Source organism: Protopterus annectens, chromosome 9.part0 (assembly GCF_019279795.1).
Source record: "Protopterus annectens isolate FY-2018-M chromosome 9.part0, PAN1.0, whole genome shotgun sequence".
NCBI classification, from domain to species: domain Eukaryota; kingdom Metazoa; phylum Chordata; order Ceratodontiformes; family Protopteridae; genus Protopterus; species Protopterus annectens.
The window spans coordinates 922213230-922228969 of NC_056743.1; the positions used below are offsets into that span (position 1 = coordinate 922213230).

At 40.7% G+C, this 15740-nt stretch overlaps 1 protein-coding gene across 1 annotated transcript in view; it reads left to right on the forward strand.

Annotated features, from left to right (window-relative positions):
• Positions 1-15740, forward strand: part of LOC122810606 (SAP domain containing ribonucleoprotein) — a 1802793-nt gene that overhangs the window by 1348203 nt on the left and 438850 nt on the right. The gene's annotated exons all lie outside the window — the stretch shown is intronic.

Below are 15740 nucleotides of genomic sequence, written 5' to 3' on the forward strand. Positions count from 1 at the left end.
ATAGTGCAGGCGTAATTTAGGCTTCTGTGCTTGAAGCTTTTTTAAACTTCATTTTTTTTAATTAATACAGCAGAAGCAACTTTTATTTATATACAAGAGTGGTTGCAAGCAGAAGAATGAAGCAATCAATTATTTTATGTAAAAATAAAACTTGGTTTTGTTGCACTAAACATCTTTAACCAATCTGGCCGCTAGGAGGCAGTACAATGTCAGACACATGTGGTATGCAAGTTCATGTCTAAAAGGTTAAGTCATCTTTTTCAAATAGCTATACACTAAATTAGTCCCTAAGCATTTTCAGGTCTGCTTCTCAGAACACTTGCTGTTGTGGACTTTTGCTTTTTGGATACAAATGCTTACTGACATGACTATCTGTAAAATATCTTTAGACCGGATGTCTTAACGAGCAGCAGCATCGTGAAATATTGTTAAAAAACATTTTTGTGTCACTATTTTATGCCTCAGTACATAAAAAGAATTAAAATCACTCTTATCCAGACATATAGCAATATATGTGAAGTATAATGTTTATGTTAACACAGTTTAATTACTTTTATATGAATGTAAATTTGCCTATGTCACAAGTGATAATTCAATAAAGGTGTTTGGAAAAAAAACACTATTTTTGAGACCTCAAACACCACTTGTTTTTACACTGAAGAGAAAAAAAAACTTATTTTCAACTAACTGGTTTGTAGCTGCTGCAGTCTGTAAATTTCAAAAGCCTATTCTGGCCTACATTTGACCCTTATTTCAAATAATAATCTCTCAGACTTCAAACATATAAAATTATCAGCAGGAAACCCTAAATGGTTCACTTCTACTGCATTACTGCATTTTGTCTGTAGTAACAGCAATTAGGGAAAGCAAACGGCCTCTAGCATTTGCACGCCTATCACAAATATACATATTTTGCTACAGCACATAAAATGTTAGAAAACATCTTTTTTAATGAGATGATTCAGATACACAGAGTTTGTTATAGGTTAATACAGGGCTTCGGATCCAGTGGATCCTTTGTAGTCTAGTCACAAGATTCCATTTTTAAGTGCCCATCAAAGGGATTCCTTTTTACATAGGTTTTGACCCCTTTCTATGAAGACTTTACATGCCAGACCCAGGGTGTATTTATCAATTCTCATCCATTCACTCAGGTTAAGCTTAAAGACAGTCATGGAACTATTTTGTTTTAAGTCAAGACTGGAGCCTTTAATAAGAGAGGGCTTCTCTGGGAGAGAGACTATCTCGTCAACCGGTCATAATTTATGTTTCACTGGAAGTTTTGTTTTCTTGAGCAAATATTTTTGGGTGTTATCTGTTTTGCAGATGTGGTAACAGTAGTTTACACAGAAATGGAATCTTTGAAACTTTGAAGACTAGACAGAGGTCTCTCTCATGAGCCTGTAGGAAACAGAGCAGAGTGTTTTAGGGAAGTCTATGTAGAAGAAAAAAGATTTGCCCTTGAATGTATCTGTAAGGAAATGCTGCAGTCTCTCAAGCAAAGTCATACTTTTATTGAAGTACATATACCAAAGGAGTATTATACTCTATTATGGTTATGGTGGAGGAGTATGGGAGGATAACTTCCTTAAACCCAGAAGATATACCCCTGGTGAGCAGACTGACTAGATAAAAGAACTTCCTGACTACAGTAACTACAAGGTAAGAGGAGGATAATTTATTGTCAATGGATGTGTCCAGGACAGTTTTCAAAGGGGTGTCATCTATGTGGAAGGTGCATTTGTGGCCCAGGTTTGCCAAAGGACACCATGTCACATTTTTTAGCCATTAGTTTAAGGCTGTGGTCCAGTCGCCACTTATTTGGGCATGTTAAGCCCTCCTGGAGAATCTGAAAGTCAGACTGAGGAAGGGGGATGAGAGCTCTGAGTCTGCAGTCATCCACAAACATGGTCAGCCACAGGACCTTGATTGTTAGTCTTGACAGCAGAGAAGTAACTCTCAAAGGTAAGTGGTCCTAAGACCAATCCCTGGGGGACTCCACTGGTAAATACAACTTTTGATGACTGCACACCTCCAGTAATTGACTGGACTCTGTTAGTAAGCCTGTTTACCATCTAGCAGGTGATGTCGGGGATTGATTTTAAGTTTGATTAGCTTGTCAATAATGCCACAATTTAGACCACCAGTCCAAAATCACCCAATGTCTGAAGGAAGTGCATAGCCTGCAAGCCTCTTCTAAGTGAGCTAACCCAAATAATATACACAAAAGTGGGTCTTGGAGAAGACTTTTCTGCTTGCATGCCAAGCTGGAGGCCTTGTCGAACATCCTGAAAAGGCAACAGTAGCACACAACTATTGCACAGGCACAAGAAAAATGTCCACAGCAAGAGCCAACTAACCCAGAATACTAGAACAAACTTCAGCTGCAGAAGGACATTAATCCTAGTAACATTCAAAAGGACAGAAGAATGAAAAGATGAAGTGACTCTTCACTTTTTATTTTTTTCATGTAATTCCCCAAAGAGTACTAGTGAAAAAAAAAATCAACTATGAGACTAAGAAAATAACTATTCACAACTCTGTCAATGGCCTAAAAAAGACAGAAGGGCTACAAGAAGAATATGATACCCAAGAAAGAGATACTAATCTCAGAAAGAGATACTTATTTGTGATAACGACACTGCGACAAGTGCTGAGCTTGTAGACCATACAGACCAACTAAAGGGCCTATCCCTTTAGTCCTTCTCATATCGTTTACTGACAGGGGACTTGTGCCTGACCTATAAGACATTCTCTGATCCAGCCCTGATGAAAATGTTACATATCTGACAGAAAAATTATACAAAGTTTATGCATTTCATGGACCGGAACCTTATTTCTGACTAACAGAACTTGCTGAAGAGACAGATTGGTATTCCAAGGGCTACCTTGTCTAAGGAGTAAACTTCCCATCTTTGTAAAACAAAGCCCATCCCTCTCTCTCAACAAGAATATGGATAAATGGATGAGGAACCATAAATTCACTCCTGGAGTACTGCCCATGTCCCTTATAAACAGATGTAGTCTGTAAAATGACTCAAGGCTCCAACACCCAAAGACCCACTATCCTGATACTACCCCAATTCCACATCTGGGGAATTAAAATATAACATTGTCATATCCTTGGTATTATTGGCTAGGCTTGTAAAGGCTCTTGTGCCATTAGCCTAGTTATCACCTATGAACCTACATCAGTCTTGAAAAGCAGGAAATTACATCTGAGGGCTTGTAGGGTAACAATGCATTATGGGAAGGGAGGCTCCTAAGCCTTGAAGCCAAGAGTCTTGTCTAGGTGCTGAGCTCTGATCCGTTATACCAAATAGTTGAGGCAGACAGAACACACAACTAACAGAGACATTAACACTTTAACCAATGTTAAGTGGATCGATATGATTTTGTGGAAGGGAGATGGACATTTGACAAAATTAAGAGATCAAAAATAATTCTAAGAGAACCAGAACATAAAAAGCTATTAGTGTTTGTGAGCTTGAATGCATGGAAAGCATCTGCCCATGGTAGACAAATGATCTACTAGGCTTGGTTGGAATTTTATGTACAGAAATGGTAGCGTTTGCTTTTCCCACTAAAAGAAGAGTTAATAAGAATATATGAAGGCTCAGAAGAAAGCCTAAATGTGGAAAGGGTTCCATCAGGCAAACTGAGTTTGAGCAAGAGAATCATGCAGCGATACCCTCTCTCTAATTTTACTTGCCTTATACTTAGGGCCTTTAGCAAGAAAATAAGGATTCACAAATCCGGGGATACAGCATGGCAAAAATTACTTTCATTGTGATCACATCACTGCCCTGTGCATTCACTCACAGGCTACCAACTAGCTACTTCTGGTGATCATATCTGACATGTGAATGCAAAAGTAGAAGAAATAATGGCCATAGTAATATGCTACTACACAACTACCCCATCCCTGCCTTGCTCAACATAATAAATAAATGCTCAGATATAATCAGCCTCCTGTTAGCATGCAAGTAAATTAAACTGGAACAGAAAACCACTCAGACTGGAATATCTGTTCCTCACAGCAGTCTCTAGATAAATACCTAGCTATCACTGTGCAAGTACAAAGTGCTCAGTGAATCTCTGGTGCTTAGCTTCTACAGTGACAGGACATGGACTGGCTAGCAATGTCATCTTAAAACATTACATTTATATGAAAACTCATGCTATAGAATAGAATGCTTTCCCACTTTCTGGTTCTATTCCTCAGTTTTAATGAAAGCTGCTGGGTAATTAGTTGGCTAGTACAATTACTGTACTAGCTATACAATTACTTTGCTACTATCCTGGGGTTGGGAAATGTTCAAGTGCATTTAAGGAAGTTCTAAAGCAGAGAATATTCAGTATCCACAGGAGGAGGACACACTTGTATTGCTGAGTATTTTGAGAAACTGCAGTCAAGGAGTTAAAGAAATAGATTCTCCTTATATTATGGGTTGTGTTATGTGTGAGAATTGAAGAATGGAGAAACATATTCACGGTATAAAAGAGTACATTTGTTGAAAATTCATTAAGGGCCACCCAGACATTGCCAGAACGATGCAGAGACATGACAAAAATGCCCGAATATTTATGGATTCAGCTGAGAGAATATCACATGCAAATAAAACCTGATGATATGCTAGTGATTCATGCTCAGAAGAAAGTACCAGTTAAAAAGAAAGGCAAGAAAGGAAAATGTGTGTCTCATTAGCAAGTAATTAATTAAAAGAATGGGTGAATGCCATGGTTACTGTAATAAAGCAAGACAATTCATTTGTATTGATCCACAAGATCTGTTAAGGCAGAGCATAACCCACTGTTTTGTAGATGAAGTGGTCATTAAATGTAAACCAGGGAATCTTGCAGATAAAAGACAAACACAGCTCTAAGTTGCACACATTTACATGCCATTAAGAAGGTACAGATTCCTTACACTGGTACTCAAAGACCTGCTGCCCAAATAATCAAATGCTTAGAAGGTGCTATAAACATGACTGAGTTTTTCAGTGTATAGTCGGACAAAAGAACATGACAACTGTCACAGTTAAACAGACTAATATTATGCAATATCAAGCTAACTAATAGAAAATGTAAAATCGGAGTGGCAAGTCTGAAACCTGACTTCCAAAAAAAAAAAAAAAAAAAATCAAAGTTGTGAAAATGCCAAGACCAGAACGCAAACAGGCACTGCAGAGGTTTCCAGGAATGGTACAGTATCTTTCAGTCTGTATCTAAAGTACAGTTGTGTACCTACCATAAATGTAGGTGTTAGAGTGTATTCACTGTTGCAGTCATTACTCTTGAGTTATCCTGCTGGCAGGCTATCCGCAGTCGGCCTGAATTCCAAAGTCTAGGTCCGGCGTCAGTTGCTGTCGCCTCCTCCCTGACGTCAGTGCGCCAGGGGTATAAAAGATGCAGCTGACGCCATTTTCTTCAGTTTTTCTTGCCCCAGATGTCAGGTGCCCCCAAACAGGTAGGCTGAAAGGTATGCCAATAAAGCATGCATGCACAAAAATAAACATTTCCTTCATCTACAAGCAAATACACCACATAGGTTGTGTAGGATAGAGAAGTACAGATACGTCCCAGCAAAGAAAAGGGGGATGGTGGGTGGATAACCTGGATTGCAACAGTGAATACACTCGAACATCTACATTTATGGTAGGTACACAACTATACTATGCTCATCATGTTTCACTGTTGCAGTCATTACACTTGGGTTGAATCCCAAAGTTGAGGATGGGTGGCTGGGCTAAATAGGATTAGGAGAGGCTATTAGGTCCTGCAGAACTGCAGTGGCGAAGCCTGCTCTAGATTTAGAGTAAAGAGGTAAATGGCAGTGCTTTGTAAAAGTGTGCACTGAACTCCAAGTTGCAGCCTCTAAGATGTCTTTGGTTGGTACTCCTCTGAGGAAGGCTGCTGAAGTGGCTGCTGCTCTGGTAGAATGAGGCCTAACATCCTTAGGCACTGATTTGCCATGCTGAGAATAGCAGAAACGGATGCAATGGCCTATCCATTTAGATTACAGTCTGTTTTGAGATAGCCTTTCCTTGTGATCCTGAAGCATATGACACAAAGTTGCTCAGTCTTCCTGAAAGCTTTAGTTCTGTCCAAGTAGAAGCGTAGCTGTCTGTGTATGTCCAAAGAATGCAGAATTTTCTCACCCTTGTTCTGTGGGTTTGGATAAAAGGTAGGAAAGTGAATGGTTTTGGTTGAGTGCCACACTGGACACCACTTTAGGCATAAATGTTGGGTTTGTCCTCAGAGAAACTCTGTCTTGATGAAAAATGATAAGGTTCCACAGCCATGAGTGCTTGTGACTCACAGACTCGTCTTGCAGAGGTTATTGCTAGGAGAAGAGCTGTCTTCCAGGATAAGAATTTTATATCCGCTGTTGAAGCTGGCTCAAAAGGAGGCACAGTGAGTTTTTCCAAGACATAATTTAGGTCCCATGCGGGAATTGGTGCCCTCCTTGGAGGCCTGATGTTTTTGGCCCCTCTGAGGTACTGCCTTCTTAAAGGATGAGAAAAGATAGGTGGTTCCGTATTGTAATGGGCTGAAATGGCAGAGGCATGAATCTTAATTGATGAGAAGGAAAGGCCTTTGTCCAGCATCTCAGTTAGGTTTTGTAAAATCTGAGGGATATTTGGTACATACGTGTCAATGCCTTGTTCCTGGTTCCAAGCACAGAATCTCTTCCATTTTTCTGCATAAGATTTTCTGGTACTGGGCCTCCTGGCCTCCAAGATAACGTCCATAACAGCTTTAGAAAAAGGATTGTTCTGAATCGCTACAGTATCTGCCATGCTGCCAGATTTAAGGTCCTGAGTTGGCTGTGCAGGATCCGATTGTTTTGTTGGGTCAGCAAGTGAGAAGTTTGAGGCAATATCCATGCTGGACCTTGAGACAAGCTCTTTAGGATTGGGTACCAATGCTGGCATGGCCAGTCTGGTGCAATCAGTATCATTTTTGGCTTCTCTTGTCTGACTTTTAGGAGTACCCTGGGAAGGAGAGGCAGTGGATGAAAGGCATATACTGTTTGATTTTTCCAGCTGAAGGATAGGGCATCCACTCTCCATGCTTGCTTGTGATAAATCCTTGTGCAAAATCTCTGTAAGCGGCTGTTGTGAGGGGAGGCAAATAGATCTATGCCTGGGCATCCCCATTTCCTTGTTATCATGCTGAAGACTTGCGGATCCAGTTTCCACTCATGGGGATCCATGAGGTTTCTGCTTAGTTAGTCTGCCAGAGTATTTGTTTTTCCTGGCAGGAATTGTGCTTGCAGGTGAACTTTATAAGTCAATGTTGTGCCCCATAAGGTCATTGCTTGCCTGCAGAGGGGGTAGGAATGTGTACCTCCCTGATTGTTTATGTACCACATGACCGTAGTATTGTCTGTCTTTATCAGCAGCTGTCCTGGATTAAGTAGATCCTTGAAAGCTGTCAGGGCATTCTGAACAGCTAGCATCTCTTTTTGATTGATGTGAAGATGCATCTGGCTTGCAGGCCATGTGCCCTGAATACATTTCCCTGCCATATGGGCCCCCCAGGCATAATCTGATGCATCCGTTGTCAGTGTCTGTCTGGCTGTGGGTAAAGTGAATGGCAGACCCTTGTTGTGTTGACAGGCCTCTGCCCACCATCAAAACTCCTGTTGCAGGCAGGGAATGAGGGTTAATTACTGTCTCCAGGCTGTGGCAATGCTGAGTCCAAACACCTTTTAGATACCATTGTAGTTTACTCATATGCAGTCTGGCATATGGAATTAGTAGAATGCAGGATGCCATGAAACCCAAGGCCTGCAGGATTTTCCTTGCAGATAACTGGGTTTTTGTTGCCAATGTTTTTAAGTAATATGTCAGTTGCTTTTGTTTGTCTGGCATGAGATAAGCCATCTGGGCAGTTGTATTTAAGCTTACACCCTGGAATATTATCTCTTGAGAGGGTACTAGTTTTGATTTCTTTTCGTTTACTGTGTACCCTAGGCAAATAAGTAATCTTTTTACAAACGCCAGATGCTTTTGAAGAATGTCCTTGTTCTCTGCTTGAATAAGGCAGTCGCCCAAGCAGGGGTATATCCGAATTCCTCTTTGTCTGCAAAATGCAATTATTGGTGCCAGGCATTTTGTGAAGACCCTGGGCGCAGTAGATAAGCCAAAGGGCAGTGCAGAGAATTGGTAGCGCATTGATCCAGCAATGAATCGGAGGCATTTTCTACAAGATTGTCTGATTGAGACATGCAGGTATGCCTCTCTTAGGTCCAAAGTTACGAGCCAAGCCTTCTTGCCCAGCATGGGCAGTAGCTGCTGTAGAGTCAACATCCTGAATTTTGGAACTTCCAGAAAAGTGTTTAGTATAGACAGGTCCAGTATCGGTCTCCAGGTTTTGTCCTTTCTGGGTACTAAGAAAAGTCTGGAGTAAAATCCTTGCCCCCTGCTCTTGTTATGGTACTTGCTGAATGGCCCTCATGTCTATGAGGGCAGAAATTTGCTTTTGTGCCTCTGCCCATTGATTGTGTGGCAGGTCTGGTATACCCTTTGTCCTTGGTAGGGTGTGAAAATGGAACCTGTAGCCTTGGGACACTATGTTCAAGATCCATTTGTCTTGGGTAACCTTTTGCCAATTTGATGAAAAAAGTGCTAGGTTTCCCCCTAAAGGGGCTGCCAAAAGGAAAGTGCTTGGATCTGGCAGAGGAAAGTCATTGTGACGGTTTCCTGTAAGGTTGTGATTTGTCTTCTCCGCTTTTGGAGGTAGGAGCACCCCATTATTTAGGCCTGTATGAGCCCTGGGGCTGAGATCTGCCTCTGGGACGTCTGCATCTGCCTCTTTGTGGTTTGTCTGACGGAAAGGACCAATTTTTAGAAGGCCTGTTCCTGCTAAACCTGAACTGTCTGCATGGATTTCGCTTTATCCTCCATTTTCTTCAACACCTCTTCTGCTTTAGTACCAAACAAAGTATCATGATGTAATGGACCATCTAATAATTTTGCTTTAACATGATCAGGCAGATTTTGTTCCTTTAACCAAGCATGCCTTCTAATAACTGAACCTGTAACAGCGGCCCTGCAAGAGGCCTCCAGTGAATCATAACCACATTGCAAAGTATGCTTTCCCACTTGTTAAGCTGCATGCAATAAATCCTGCAATTCCTTGTTCTCTGAACATTCAGTATTTGTCAATATTTTCTGTTTAAGCAGTGACATTAAGTATTGCTGATATTTAAGCATATGAAATTGACAATTCAAAGCCCTTACAGCCAAGGTAGCAGAAGTGTAAACTTTTTCTCCCATCTGTCCAGTGCCCTAGAATCCCTATCAGAGGGGACAGGGTTTTTTGCAGTGGAAGCTTTGACCCCTTTGGGACCCTGAGATATAGTTTCTGGGTCAGCAGTGGGGTTCTTGTATAGAAATTTATGAGAATCTGGGACCCTGTAGTATCGGTCTGGTTTAGGAGGTGCAGGGGGTAAAGAGTCAGGGGACAGGCCGGACACTGAAAATACATCTACAATATCTAGAACAGGTAGAATAGCAAGGGGTTTGTGCTGTGGAAGTAAAGTCTCTGAGCCTTTTCTTAGATTCAGAGTAATCCTGGCTCTCCCAGTGGAAATGCTCCCTCATGGTATGCAGTGATTCCCCAAAAGAATAATCCTCAGGAGGAGAGGCTGAAGGAATGGATTCTTCAGCATCAGAGTCCTCATAGGGAAGCATAGAATAATCCTGTTCAGAATAGGAATCAGCAGAAACAGAAACCTGATCAGAAGAATCATATTCTGTCTCTTGCCTAGGCCTCTTATCAGGAGGGGGATGAGAACCCCTGATCAAAGTAATTAGGTCTTCGGCCATTTTAAGCATCTGTTTTTTAGGCATGGAAGTCTGAGTAGGAGAATGCTGTACTTGTTTCTTTGTCTTTAGAGCTGCTTTAGTCCTTGTCTTTGAAGCTGAAGATGGTTTTACATATAACTGTGTAGGTCTGAAAACACCCTCAGAAGCCGATGCCTGCTCATCGGCTCCGGACCGATCTGAGGGAATGATTTCCGAGTGCCCAATACCTTGAGTATCCAGAGGCCCAGTCGGCTCCACGTGGGAGTCGGAAGCGACCTGTGGCTCTGAGGTAGCAGGCGCCAGGGGCTGCGAAAGCGCCTCACTGAGAACCGGCGACTGGCCTAAAGGAGGAATCGTTATCAGTTTTGGACCTCTGATCCCTGTCCTTTTCCTTGCGTTTTTTGTAAACTCCGGTCGTCGGTTGTTCCGATGGCATTATATAATTAAACCTTCAGCCAAAGTAACTAAATGCAAAATCGAACCGACGCTTAATAATGCGTTGGTTAAATCGAGCACAAAACCGACAGCTAGCAATGTTGTTATCAGGGCCTAGGCAAGGAATACAGTAAGAGTGAAAATCCTTATGAGGTATTTGCTTCCCACAAGAAATGCAATTATTAACTTTTTCTGACATCGGTCTGGAGCAAGAAAAAAGTTTCCCCAACGGGGTACTTAGATTTAATGAAGACTTCGGTTCTGAAATTCGTATTTGAAAATCTCAGGAGTCGGCCGAATGGCACTTGCGAACTGCTTTTGCTTCGGGCACCGTGCGGCAAGAAAGACTGAAGAAAATAGCGTCGACTGCATCTTTTATACCCCTGGCGCACTGACGTTAGGGAGGAGGCGACAGCAACAGACGCCGGACCTAGACTTTGGAATTCAGGCAGACTGCGGGTAGCCTGCCAGCAGGACAACCCAACAGTAATGACTGCAACAGTGAAACACGATGAACATCTACATTTAAGATAGCTATGCCTCTAAAAATTGTGTTAGAACATGCTGCAGCAGGAACAGTTATGAATAAGAACTAGACGCAGATGCTCCAACAGTAAAGTACTACGATGCAAATAAATTAAGTTGATGCCAGTCAGAAAGATACAGCAGCTATGATCTTACAAGGAAATGGGTCAACAATATTTACAAATGCACAAAAGAGAAGCTCAGACAGAAAAGCAGTTGCTAGCACCAGTGTATCAATGTGAAAAGTTGCAGAAATATGTCTATGGTAAAGTACTTCATATGGAAAGAAAACTACTTGCAACTGTGGTGGAATATTATTTTTTTGTCATTAATATCATTACCTCATGATAGATTCCACACTACAGCATATTTGAACTCCTGAATGCCCAAAGCACCACAACAAGATTAAAATTACCACTTCAGTTATAGAAGCACTTTATCTCTCGTTTTGAGCAAGATGGCCATCTTAAACACCTTATCTACAATGTTAATTAATCCCAACACACTTCTACTGGAGAACTTCAGTAATCCATCAATAAACTGACATACACTGCTAGTGGTCAGCATGCCTAAAAGCCTGTTTGACAGTATAAAGGCAAACTTGCACAATTGGTTAACCATCCTTAATCTTATCCTCATAAATATGGCCACTTCTTGCATACCTCCATATGTATCTCTTTCTTGTTAAATCAGACCAGAAATCAGTGATCATTTTCTTTAAATTACTTGATTACTTAAATTCTGCTATAATCTCATAGGTTCATAGATTAGTACTAAGCTAACTGCCCTTGCAAGCCATTTTAAGCCTAGCCAATTATCCCTTGTGAGGCTCAAACCCTGCACCTTGTATTTGTAAGGCAAACACCTTAACCATTAGGCTACCCTCCCAACCCTCTCCCTGAAGGATCTCACTGCTAAAGCCACTGCCTATGCCTCTGACATCTACTCCAACTTAAACAGCTGTAGTGATAAAGCAGCTCTAACTACACCAAATACCATACATTTAAAAAAGAATACCCAAAATAGCCAAAAAAATAAAATGCAGAGCAGAAAGTAATTACTTAATGCTTATAAGCAGTCTCATTCTACTTGACAGAAAACAGGTCAATAAACCCAAGATAAAAATAATATTAAAATAGCAACCAAAACCAAAAATAACTACATTTTTTTAATTACGTAAGGAAGTTGAGAACCAACACAAAACACTGTCTGGTGCTAGTCCACAATAATATTGCCCACTCTATTCCAAAAAGAAATAGCTAATATTCTAGCTGACTAATTTAATGCAAATTTTATTTCACCCACATTTATCACTATTCCACAGTCACATCCATAACTATGGAACGATTTCAGTCATCCCTCTGAAAAGCAACCACCACCACCTAAACCATGGGCCCAGATAACATAGCAGGTTGCCTGATTACCACAACCAAATACAGCTTGAATCCCTGCTTAACCTCCTTAATCTAAACCTCTCCACTGGTTGCATCCCTGAAGCCTGGAAAAATAACAGCAATAGTAAAGTTGTTGCACAGCAGTGGCCCACCAACAGACCGTGGTAACTACAAACCCATTAATCTCAAATATAAAGCTATGGAATATATTATCTCAGACCTCATTAATCTGGACATTGAAAATCTGTTAACTCTGGTCCCTTATCAATTTGGCTTTGTAAAAGGAAGGTCCTGTCTCTAATTTCATTAAAGGGCACCAAAGCAGAAGTATAGTGGCTACACAGAATATACAGCATATCTGGACCTGGCCAAGGCCTTTGACACTACTCCCAGTCACTACTGACACACTTGTAAATGTGAATATAAATCCTTATGCTGTGTGGTGGGTAAGCTAACTGGTTGTCTGGCAGAACCCATGTGGTTAGAGTTACAGATGCCACTTCTAAAAGCAAAACAGTTACCAGTGATACAGCACAGGGATTAGTGCTGGGCCCTCTCCTATTTGTCATCTGCTTTTTAGACCTTCAGGCCAACATTCTTGGCCTGTTGTTCTCAAAGTCTGCAGATGCCCGTAACTTGGGAGTTGTTATTCGATCTTCCAAAGGTTAACAATTGTCCGACATGGGTTATACCTTATACCGTATTAACTGGTACAAGGACAATGGTCTCAAATATATCAACAGAAGTATAGTTAATTTTGGTAAATGAAAGATATTCTCATATCGTATAGGTGACACTCCTCCAACCAGACACTGTTGTAAGAGATATAGGCGCTTCAGTTGATAAGTCAATATCTTTAACCATCACATCACTGCAGTAGTTAGGAAAGCCTTCTATCTGATTCAAATCTCCTCAACACCCATGTACTCGTAACTCACCACACCTATTATTGAATATAATGTCTCTTTTTGTCATGTATTTGTATAAACACATCATTAAAACTGACAGATATCAAAGGTTCCTAACTAAAATCATCAATGGCCTCAAAAATCTTAGTTATCAGGACAGACTGGCAGCCCTGGGAATCTGTCTCAACTTTTCAATGCATGAAAAGATCCAACACTCTTTGATCTTCTACTCCTTCACTGAAGAAATGGCTTCTCAAATATCAGGTTAAAGGAATGAAACTGTAATCAACAAAAAAGGAGCCACCGCAACTTAAATTAATGCATTAGGTACCTGCAAGAAAATTGTGCACGCAAGCACACGTGTGGATGTTTTGGTGTGTGTAAATGCAGCAAGCAGCTAGTATATCTTTTGCTACAGTTACTGAAGAGCCTTTTTTTCCTTTTTGGTTCTTAGTTATAGAGGATCTCCCCTCAACTTAAGGATAGGAGTGGCACCACTTTGAGGATTGTCCAAGATGTCCTAGCTATAGGTCTGCCAGAAGCACAACACCTACAGATATCTAGGTAACTGGTTTAACTCTCTACTACCCTTTACTGTCCATTCTAACTTTCTTCACAATCAAAAAGTAGTAACCCAAAACATCTAATTACATTTCATGCTTTCTAGCTCCATAACTCCAGGGTGAGTTAAGTAGTTTTTGTACTTAAGGCTTCTAAAATTTCAGCATTCCGTCTGCAAAAAGAACATAGCCTACATGTACTACACAAGCCTCATCAATTCAAATTCAGAAAGAGTTGATCAGTTTATTTTTTCTCCTTACACTGATCCCCAAAATTGGGTTGTATACTAAAAAGATGCAGATTAACAGCAGCCCTATTAAATATTTTAATATTCAAACTTACTACCATTCCTAAATTATTAGGCCTCATTAACTCAAACGTTTGCCACAGCCACCTGCTACAGGTCTCTGATCCTGTTTCCTCTTTACTAACTGCGAAGTCCTAGAAAGTTCTAAACTGTAGCCACAACTTTTAACTGATCCTAGCATTTTAAATAGCATTCCATTCCTCTTCTGTCTGGGGCAAATGGGGGGGGGGGTTTCTCCAAAAAACACTGCATTTTCTTTCTCAAAGCTGCAGTTGCAGCCAACAAGAGCTGTAAAAGTGCAGTTAAGATAAAGATTCCTGAAGGAATTTGCTTAGACTATGATGCATTGCATTCAGGTCCCTACATTATTTCACTGCATTACATGCAAGCATAGTTTGCAATAATTTCTCGAGCATGTATGAAAATGGACCATATATTCCACTGCTTGCATGTAATTACCTAACCCTACAGTCTGGCATCAGTGGTGGCTACTTCATTTTCTCCACCCTTCCTATGGCTTTGTCAAAGGTGGTGGGGAATGTTATAAAATGTTACATAGTTGTACACATTATAATGTTAATGAACTAGCTGCAGTGCTTTATACATCTCAGAGATGGTTTAAAAATGAAACTGCTTTTTTTTACCAAAGAAGCCCATCATGTAAGCACATGTCCTAGTTCCATTTTCATCAATGCTATTTTCACAGAGTATGCTGATATTTTCAAAGACAAGCTAGGTAAACTTCCAGTTGTGTACTCCATGAAATTAGACCCAGAGGTCAGGCCAGTGGTCAGACTAGCAAGAATAGTTCCGATAGCTATGCAGGACAGAGTCGAAGTCCAGTTAGATAAAATGGTGCAGCAAGGTGTGATTTATCCAGTTACAGAACCAACTGAATAGGTGTCTTCCATGGTAGTTGCTCATAAGAAAACCTCAGATGAAATCAGAATATATACTGACCCAAGAGACTTAAAGCATTAGAGAGACCCCACCATGCTATGCGTACAGTTGAAGTTGCTACCCTCATGCCAAATGCCACTGTTTTTTCTGTCTTAGATGCAGAGAGTGCATCATTTTGGCAATTAATGCTTGATCGCAAATCTTCACTACTGACTACATTCAGTACTCCATTTGGTAGATACAGATTTCTCAGAATACCTTTTGGAATAAATCCTGCCAGTAAAGTCTTTCAGCATGCAATGGAGCAAATATTTTCAGGCTATCCATGTGCTATAATAGTAGATTACTAGATGGAGGCAATAGTGAAATAGAGCATGACAGAAACCTCAGGAAAGTTCTGGAAAGAACATGTGAAGTGAATCTAAAGCTCAATCTTCTGAAATATAAATTCAGGCTGAGAGAAGTTACTTATGTCGGTCATTTACTTACCAGTTCAGATTTATGACAACAAACAGCCATTCTTGAGATGCCAGCTCCAGACAATGTCTAAGACTTACAGTGCTTTCTTGGTATGGTTAACTACTTGGGTAAGTTTATACCAGATTACAGTAAATTATCAGCGCCCTCAAGAGAGCAGACACACAAAAATGTTAACTGGTCATGGTTGGAAAAACACCAGACAGCATTTGATGACCCGAAACAGAAAATTGCCAGTCCACCAATGTTAAGATACTATGATGTCCACAAACCAGTAATTCTTTCCTGTGATGCTTCATAGTTCGGTCTTGGTGCAGTTTTTCTTCAAGAGGGCAGACCAGCAGTCTATGCATCTAGAACTCTTACCCAAACTGAGATGCAGTATGCGCAAATTCAAAAGGAACTTTTGGCAATT